The sequence below is a fragment of the Homarus americanus genome, unplaced genomic scaffold (genome assembly GCF_018991925.1).
Source record: "Homarus americanus isolate GMGI-L3 unplaced genomic scaffold, GMGI_Hamer_2.0 scaffold49485, whole genome shotgun sequence".
Lineage (NCBI taxonomy): Eukaryota > Metazoa > Arthropoda > Malacostraca > Decapoda > Nephropidae > Homarus > Homarus americanus.
Window position 1 is genome coordinate 3,231 of NW_024751438.1, and position 8,972 is coordinate 12,202.

An 8,972-nucleotide genomic window follows, 5' to 3' on the forward strand; every position below is an offset into this window, starting at 1 on the left:
GGACTGTGTGTGTGTTGGATGACTGTGTGTGGACTGTGTGTGTGTGTGTTGGAGGACCAAAAAAGGAGGACTGTGTGTGTTGGAGGACTGTGTGTGAGGTGTTGAGGACCGTGTGTGTGTGTGTTGGTCCACGTGTGTGTGTTGGAGGGGACTGTGTGTGTGTTGGAGGACTGTGTGTGTGTGTTGGAGGACTGTGTGTTGGAGGACTGTGTGTGTGTGTGTGTTGGAGGACTGTGTGTGTGCGCATTGGAGGACTGTGTTTGTGTGTGTTGGAGGGCTCGGTATTATTGCAGTTTCGGCCAGTACACGCCTGACTTTTAACCATCCCCAACCTTTAGATCTCCTTATTGGAGTATTTCTAACACCATTTTAACCAGGGAGCAAAGAATGTCAGAAAGTTGTTTTGAAGATTTCCATGCTTTGTTTTTGGGGGGGGATATAATTTTAAAGAGGGTGCTTTCCCCTGGAAATAAAGGCCAAATTCCATTGAATCGACCCAAAATACACAGGATAAACGAATTTCTAAACTACGAGGGCATATTCGACGAAACTGCAATTTTACAATGGGCTCTGGAGAGCTGTGTGGACTGTCTAGATAAACTGAGCTGGGAGTCAAATTAAGATTAGCTGTAGAGATTTGGGAAAGCTTAATAAAGTGCTATAAAAATGTACAGGACTAAATGCCAATTAGTTACAGTATTAGTGAGCATTAGTAGTAGTAATGTGATAAATAGTAAGTAAAGCTGGTTGTTAGTAGGTGGGTTTTAACTAACAAATTAACTAACCTAATCAGCCTAACATAGATTAAATGTAACTAATCTAGACTAACCCAAATTAATATTAAGTTACCTATTATATAGTTTATATATTGGATAACAAATATATTAAAGAATGTAACTTAAAATTTGCCACAAGTTAACTGATCATGAATTCAGAAAGTTAAGCTAAAAAAATTTCACTTGTTTAAATTATTAAAAATCAATAGCTTGCGTACTTTGCAGTTTCCTTTTCAAAGTCTAATCGTGTACTGTACTGACTTTCTCCTCAGGTTAAGCTGGCCAGAAGTAACATCATACTGAACCTAAGGAGAAATAACTTAAAATGCCAGAACAGGTAAAGTTAACTTACTGAGTTTTATTTAGGCAAGGGAAGCTTGTGGGACTTGTGAAATCATTAAACATTGTGTGGGTGTGGCTTGTTGTAATTAGGGTGGGGGGGACAATATGGCTTGTGTATTGGCATATGGGGTGAGCAGGTGTGTTGGTAAAGTTTTTCATTCAAGCTAAATGTGACCAAGTTGTCAAGGGGAATACCTAAGGGGGCTTGAGGGGTGGGAGGAAGGGAGGGAGGATTCAGTAAGTGAACAGTGGTAAACTGTTGTGTATGAAGCAGTGTGGAGAGATTTAGTAGTGTAGCAGTATTGGTGATGAAGGCTTGTTATGATTGGCTATACTATTGTTGTGGTAAATGTTAGTTGTTGAGGTATCAAGAAAACTAAAACACTAATGCAACTTAAAATAAGATCTTTTGTAGATAAGGTATTAAAATAAACAATTGGGGACAGTATAAGTACATGTAGTCTGGTGGTAGATGGAAATTGTATGTTTAATCTTCATTGTACATAAATTACAACTTTAAACATGTTGCAGGTGACAGCTGACGTACGTGAATGCCAATGTAGAGGAAGTGACCGACACCTTGAGCAAGATGTAACACCCAGCATGTTACTTAAGCCTTCTTAGGTAAATTACTTGTGTACCTTAGTATGGCCATCCCCAAAAACTACTGGAAGTAAGACTCGAGAGGAGGGACTTACTTTGTGTGAAGGGTTGGAAAGGAGGAGCATTGGGCGGTGGAGGGGCGCTCGTACAGTGCAGGGGCGCTCGTACAATGGGGGGGGGCCGCCTCGTACAGTGGGGGTGGGTGCCTCGTACAGTGGGGGTGGGGGCCTCGTATAGTGGACGGGCGCTCGTACAGTGGGGGCGCTCATACATGGATGGTGGTGTGCTCAAGCAATGGTGAATGGAGTGCATGTTAAAAATGTGATGCAAAAAATAGCATGCACTATGAAGGCATGTGGGGGATGATGCCTAGATGAAGACTGCTGCAGCCAAAAGTGAGAAGGACAATGCTCCTGCGTAAGGTGATATAGGAGGGTGTTTGAGTGTATGGATATATCATATATATAAGAATGCAAGTTTAGATTCCAAGAAATTCTGGAGTAAATGTTGTGTATTGGTAGTAATACATTAAGGTTAATTAAGATTGATCTAAATCCAAATCATGTTGCAGGTGGTTGGTGTACAAGATAGATGGACCAGACACAACAAGGTGACCACGACTGTCTAGCATCCCACACCTTGAGGACTACCACCTTCCTAAGAAAGAACAGAATTGGTGTTCTGTACACTACTGTAAGAATAGTGTACTGTAATGTAAAAGTTAAGTATTACTGAAACCTTTTTTATATAATTTAGCAAAACTTGATATATTACTTAAAATAGTGCATTTAAGAACATACAGTACAAGTTAACCTCAATACTGTATTGTGTATTGGTTGTGATATAAAATAGCTTAATTCAGATGTAGAGTATCTAAAAACAAATATAATCATGTTGCAGGTGGTTGGTGTACAAGATAGATGGACCAGACACAACAAGGTGACCACGACTGTCTAGCATCCCACACCTTGAGGACTACCACCTTAATAAGAAAGAACAGAATTGGTGTTCTGTACACTACTGTAAGAATAGTGTACTGTAATGTAAAAGTTAAGTATTACTGAAACCTTTTTTATATAATTTAGCAAAACTTGATATATTACTTAAAATAGTGCATTTAAGAACATACAGTACAAGTTAACCTCAATATTGTGTATTGGTTGTGATATAAAATAGCTTAATTAATTCAGATGTAGAGTATCTAAAAACAAATATAATCATGTTGCAGGTGGTTGGTGTACAAGATAGATGGACCAGACACAACAAGGTGACCACGACTGTCTAGCATCCCACACCTTGAGGACTACCACCTTACTAAGAAAGAACAGAATTGGTGTTCTGTACACTACTGTAAGAATAGTGTACTGTGAAAGTTAAGTATTACGGAAATATTTTTATAATTTAGCAAAACTTGAGAAAATACTTAAAGTACTGTACTAATGCATTCAAGACTGTAGGAGTGAACCTTGATTAAAGCCACACAAAGTATTAAAAATAGCAAGATACATTATGCACAGTAGCATTATTAACTATCATGGTAGTCAGTTTTGTTGTGGTTGCAAAAAATTTCCATTTTAAAATACTGTATATTTTTCGTCCACAGGTGAAGTATCAGCAAGGTGTACAACGAGATACACGGACATCAATCAAACGGATTGTGAGAGGTTTGAATATCTCGCACGGATCCATTTCTCTTAGTGGTTTGTAAAATTAAGTGTAATATGTAATTGTTGTTCAGTGTGGGAAGGCCTCTGGTGGCTTGTTGAGGGATGGCGTTTGTACCGGGGAAGGCGTTTGTACCGGGGGAGGCGTTTGTACCGGGGGAGGCGTTTGTACCGGGGGAGGCGTTTGTACCGGGGGAGGCGTTTGTACCGGGAGAGGCGTTTGTAGTGGTAGATGCACTTGCACTGGTAGAGGCACTTGCACTGGTTGAGGCACTTGCACTGGTAAAGGCACTTGCACTGGGAGGTGTTTGTAATGGTTTGTACTCCTACAATGTCTGTGTATAACAAAATAAATAAATAAATAAATATTGAATAAACTTTACATTTCATATTCCGAAGTTGAATGATAATGATCTAAATAAACCACAAGTACAGTAGAACTGTAAACTATACCTGAAACATGAACTAAAGTGATCAACTTGGATACACCCACATGATGGCTTCTGGGTAACTTAGAACATGATATATACATTAATTACATATAATTATCACCAATTGACATCAAAGTGCCATTCATTGTACGTACAACTGTTACAAACTAATGCCCATGTGATGCCCTATTGGGTACAGGTAATCAAAACTACTAGATACCCACAGATGGCACAAATAATGCATTTAAGTCATGGACGCCTCTGACAAAGGATTTTGACAACCTTACCGAGAGAACGGGCGTCTCGTGTTCATTTTGAAATTCATCGGCCATGACCATAAAGAACATTTTTGATTGCATACATACTATTAATTTGAAAGTATTGTATATATACAGTAAATGAAAGTAAAGTACAGTAAGAATTTTACTTACTAAATGTTGACAATCTGGACACTGCACACCAATTGCTGAATGGAAGTGTTTTACCTGAAAATATAGAAGAAAAAATCTTGTAAAATTGTAATAAACAACTTATGAACCCCCCTCCCCCCTCCACCCCACCCCCTAAAGACTTGGTAACTTGGATAAATTTAGAAATATATCTGTACTGTGCCTGGCCAAAATTATTCACAAAGTACAAGACTTCCATTATTATCTAAAGCTAAATTTTGTGTAGGACCAAAACCTGACAAGATACTTTATAAAACCTTAAGGTCTAGTGAAATAAACTCACCTTATGTGGAGTCTGCAATATAAAGGTTGAATTGAGAAATCCACAACCGCTGGTAATGTGACGGCCTCACCATCACTGATGTATCTGCCGAGAAATAATAATGGTAGTGGTACTGTAATGTGATTTCTTGGGACACGGGAGAAAGATATCTAGTGATGTTGCCAATCATTACAAGTTTTCTCTGATTTTCTTCTGTGCTAATATTTGGTAATGTAGGTTTAAGAACATAAGACTGCAGGAATAGCCAGTAAATTGATATATAATGTACCTAGATAGTGCAGGTATAAAACCAGGCTATATGACCAAGGATATTTTGTATTTCTGTATCAGCTTCTGGACTGTTATTGTATATTGCAATAAATGTGTAGTGTATACATATGAAAATAAAAAATATACTGTATATTCAATTCTTTATTTTGTATTACCTATCTACAAAGATATAAAAACATGGTACACAATGTACAGTACATATGTAATTTTTTTCTATGTTGCTGACAGAACACATTACCTTATTCAGAACAATTTATAATGTAAGTTTGTTAGGTGGCGATGGTAGATACAACACTGCAGTAGCCCTCCTCCTTTATCCGGGCTTGGGACCGGCATGTTCGACTGAACAAGGCGGAGTTACTACTGTGTATTCTACGTCTAACTACGGTGCTGTTAGTGCTATCAACTATAACTTGAAAAACTTTACCTTTATTACCTGCAAGAAGCACCTTGTAGTAGGTCCAGTCAGCCACACAAACAAACCTGGAATACAAAAAACTTTAAAACATAACATTCATAAATACTTGCATATAGACATTATATATTGTCATAAGTACTTTACCTGTTTGGAGGAGTTCTCGACCAGCCACACGTTCACTTCAGTCAGACGTTCACCTCGGAGGCGCACAATCTGAAAGAAATGAGAAAACCTTAGTCCCATCCACACACATTAAAGGTGGGAGGTTGGGTGTGTGAGAGAGTGAGGGTGTGTGTGTATGGGAGGACCTCCCACACACACCCTCACTCCCATCCATACACTCACCCTCTCTCACACCTTTCCTTATACCCAACACTCCCTCCCAAACACCCCACCCACCCTCCCTCCCTCCCTCCCACCCAACCCTCCTCCTACACCACCTCCCCTCCAACCCAACTCACATACCTACCCATCCCAACTCCCTTCCCATCCACCCAACCTTTTGGGTGTGTGGATGGGAGGTAGTGTTTGTGGATGGGAGGATGTGGATGGGGGGAAGAGGATGTGCATGGGAGGAAGAGGGTGTGGATGGGAGGAAGAGGGAGTGGTTAGGAGGAAGAGTGTGTGGTTGGGAAGAAGGGTGTGGTGTGCCATGCCCTCCTCCATGCAAACACAGCATCGAAAAATATTCTTTAGAAAATTGGTTTGTATTGGTGTAATATTGTATTGTGAGGACTCATTTGTGTTTTACTATGAATGATAAGTGTGCAGGGATTATGGTGGTGTAAGAGAGAGAGAGCCTTATAATAGTTGTGAGGAGGTAAGAGACTTGCTGTGTGTGTGTGGGTGTTGGTCTGCAGGCAGGAGCAACAGGTAGGCACGGCTTATAGCACTATTTGACCCTCAGTTATATATCATATTATTGTATGTGAGTAATTATTATTCAATATATTTATGAATGGTTTTACTGTATAAATTTGTTTCAATTTGACTAACAAATTATAAATATAATATAATATTTTGAAGGGTTCTAAAATAAAACAAAGTTCTTGTGGCCCCAGAATATACTACATATTATTTTATTGATAACTTTAAACAATCGACCAAGTAGAGATAGGAACACGTAAAATTAATGATAAGGAAGATAGAACATGATTAAATTATAAATCTATTTATTAAGAAAACCAACAGCTCAACGTTTAACAGTTATGATACAGTTTAGGTATAGACTAAAAAATGTTTATCTAACCGAACCCAATTATATGTCCATAAGAGAAGTGGGACATCTTGGAGTATCACAAGATAATTAAGGGAGATAATGATTAAGCATTTAACATTTAAGTTATTATGTAATGACTAGTGTAATAATGCCCACAGCCATCCTGTCCACAATCCCATTAAAATCATAGACAATCTCCGCAGCTAACGGTCAAATACCCTTTGGATATTTGGCCAGCCAGCACAGTCAAATAACACCTTCATAACTTGTACTGGGTAGTGGTGGTGGAGTCCCTTAGTACCACAGTACTGTGTTTATATTTGATTCATATTATCCACAGTTGTTCTGTGGATGATGTAGTATTAATGGTAAAATTTCACTTGTTACCACCAAGCATTTGGAAGTTGAAATTATGCTTGATGGATGTAAAATTTTATATAGATTTGATTCTATTGTTTGCAATTTTTTGGTACAAATATATAAATTAAAAAGTTTTGATTTTATGGGAAAATTTGACATTTCCTACGAACATATAGGACAAGAGTGTACAGTGTATGTAATTAATTTGCATTAGTATATAAGTATACTGTATTGATTGCACCAGTATAGAATATATAACCTAATCTAAACCATACTAGCCTAACAGATGGACTATGCCAAGATCTGATTGGTTAACAAACCAGCTACTAAAATGTAAAATATCTCACTTATACAGAACTTAATTTGTGACAGAAATGCCATAGAAGAAAAGTGTTTTAGAATGATCAAAACTACTGATTGCAACCATAAAATTATCAAAAAATTTTGGGTGGCAACAAATGACATAATATCATATTAACTAATAAAAATTAACACAACTTTTTATTTTAATTATAAATACCAGTATTTTTTTATCTCTTCTCTATGAACATAAATCACCTGTAATGGGCAGGACATGGAAGATGACGGAGAGTACGGGGTAAAACACGGTGAAGAACTGATCATGTGACACTAAAATGATGTCTCCACGCTCTTTGACACAGAGAAATTAACTATTTACTGTAAACAATCTACCAAAAAATATGACGTGGCAGCCTGTGTTGTTGTCCGCTCTTAAACCAATAAACACTGACTCCGGTAATACTGTACTTAACTTGTCAATAAATGACAGACCCTCACATTGGTGGTTTTATTACCATATACCGGTATATAAAATTGATTGTGTTTTTTTCTTTTAGGCTTTACTATCCAGATTCATGAGTCTATTATCTCCACAAATCCCTTATTTATTTTTTCGTTTGGTTAAGTAGGATCTTAAACCTATTCTATGCACATTATAAATTATGAGAATTATATTGTTGGAATCAAATCCCATAATAATGAGTTTAACTACATTTCCAATTTCTTTTGAGTAGTATTGGTTAATGAGTGATACTTATGTTCTTATATTTTATTTTCCCTCCCTAGTTATGACTTCTTGTTGGCGTTGCTGTTTATCAAATCGTAAATTATCTGCAAGACCCATTGTCAGATTTATAGCCGAGGGGGGGGCCTGTTCAACGACCAAGATGGCCAAGATTATTTATTAACGACTCTGCCATATATGACATTATTAGTTGTAATTTCTATAATGAAACCATTTGGAAATAAAACCAATTATACAACAGAACATTAACTTTATTTATGACAACTAATGAGTCAGCTCACAACATTTTATGTATACTGTATATGAATTCATAAATTATTAAACTACACACACATATATGTAATGATAGTTTAAGTATATAACATAGACAGGAAAGAATTATATAAACTGAAGTACAGCAACGAATAACTGAATGTAAATTATTTTTTCTCAAATAACCAACAAGACAATAATGAAAACTGATGATGTTTATGAAAAAATGACAACAGAGAGATAATGAGAAAATATTCCTTCCATTAATAACGTCCATATACACAGTACTGTACTCATTATGTGATAGTGATAATAAACTCAGTACAATTTAATTTTCCTGCTTTTTCCTCCAAGTTCAATTTCTGTGTAAGGTCTGCCCAAAATACAGTCAAGACCAGCTTACTTTTTCTACTTTGAGTCATTGAATGCCTATATTGTGTAAGCATGTGACAGTTGAGAAGGAGTGTTCACATATTGCAGTGCTTGTACCAAATGTGAGGGCAGCCGCAGAAAGCTTGTGTATGTGAGTTAATCCATTTCAGAAAGGATATGATATCTTGAAATTTTCACCAATGTTTTTGAGAACTGGGCAATAAAATTCTTCAATAAGTCACTTAGCAACATGACATTCACTTACCAGAAGAGACGACTCAGTGTCGACACCTATGAGTTTAGCCAATGGGACAAGATTTTCCGGAAGTAATAAACAAGTCTTGGATTCTGGCCAACGACTAGAAATGACTAAGTAATCTCATATTATGCTCACCAAACTCAGCATTGAGTTCACCAAGGCAGTTATCTAAAATATTGTAGTACAGTTGATGATGTAAATCAGCTTCACTATCAAAACCATGAACATT

At 37.1% G+C, this 8,972-nt stretch overlaps 2 long non-coding RNA genes across 3 annotated transcripts; one reads left to right on the top strand and one right to left on the bottom strand.

The window, feature by feature from the left end:
- Window positions 1-460: 460 nt before the first annotated feature.
- On the bottom strand, window positions 461-5,559 carry LOC121854656. 2 transcript variants are annotated; one of them, XR_006086617.1, is made up of 4 exons: window positions 5,255-5,559; window positions 4,549-4,632; window positions 4,248-4,301; window positions 461-1,081 (listed from the first exon to the last, which is right to left on the bottom strand). It is a non-coding gene; the product is annotated as an uncharacterized LOC121854656 (long non-coding RNA). The 2 variants fall into 2 exon arrangements; XR_006086616.1 differs by having other exon boundaries at window positions 5,246-5,559.
- Window positions 1,018-2,354, top strand: LOC121854657. The gene is made up of 3 exons (XR_006086618.1): window positions 1,018-1,113; window positions 1,650-1,742; window positions 2,293-2,354. It is a non-coding gene; the product is annotated as an uncharacterized LOC121854657 (long non-coding RNA).
- Window positions 5,560-8,972: the final 3,413 nt, after the last annotated feature.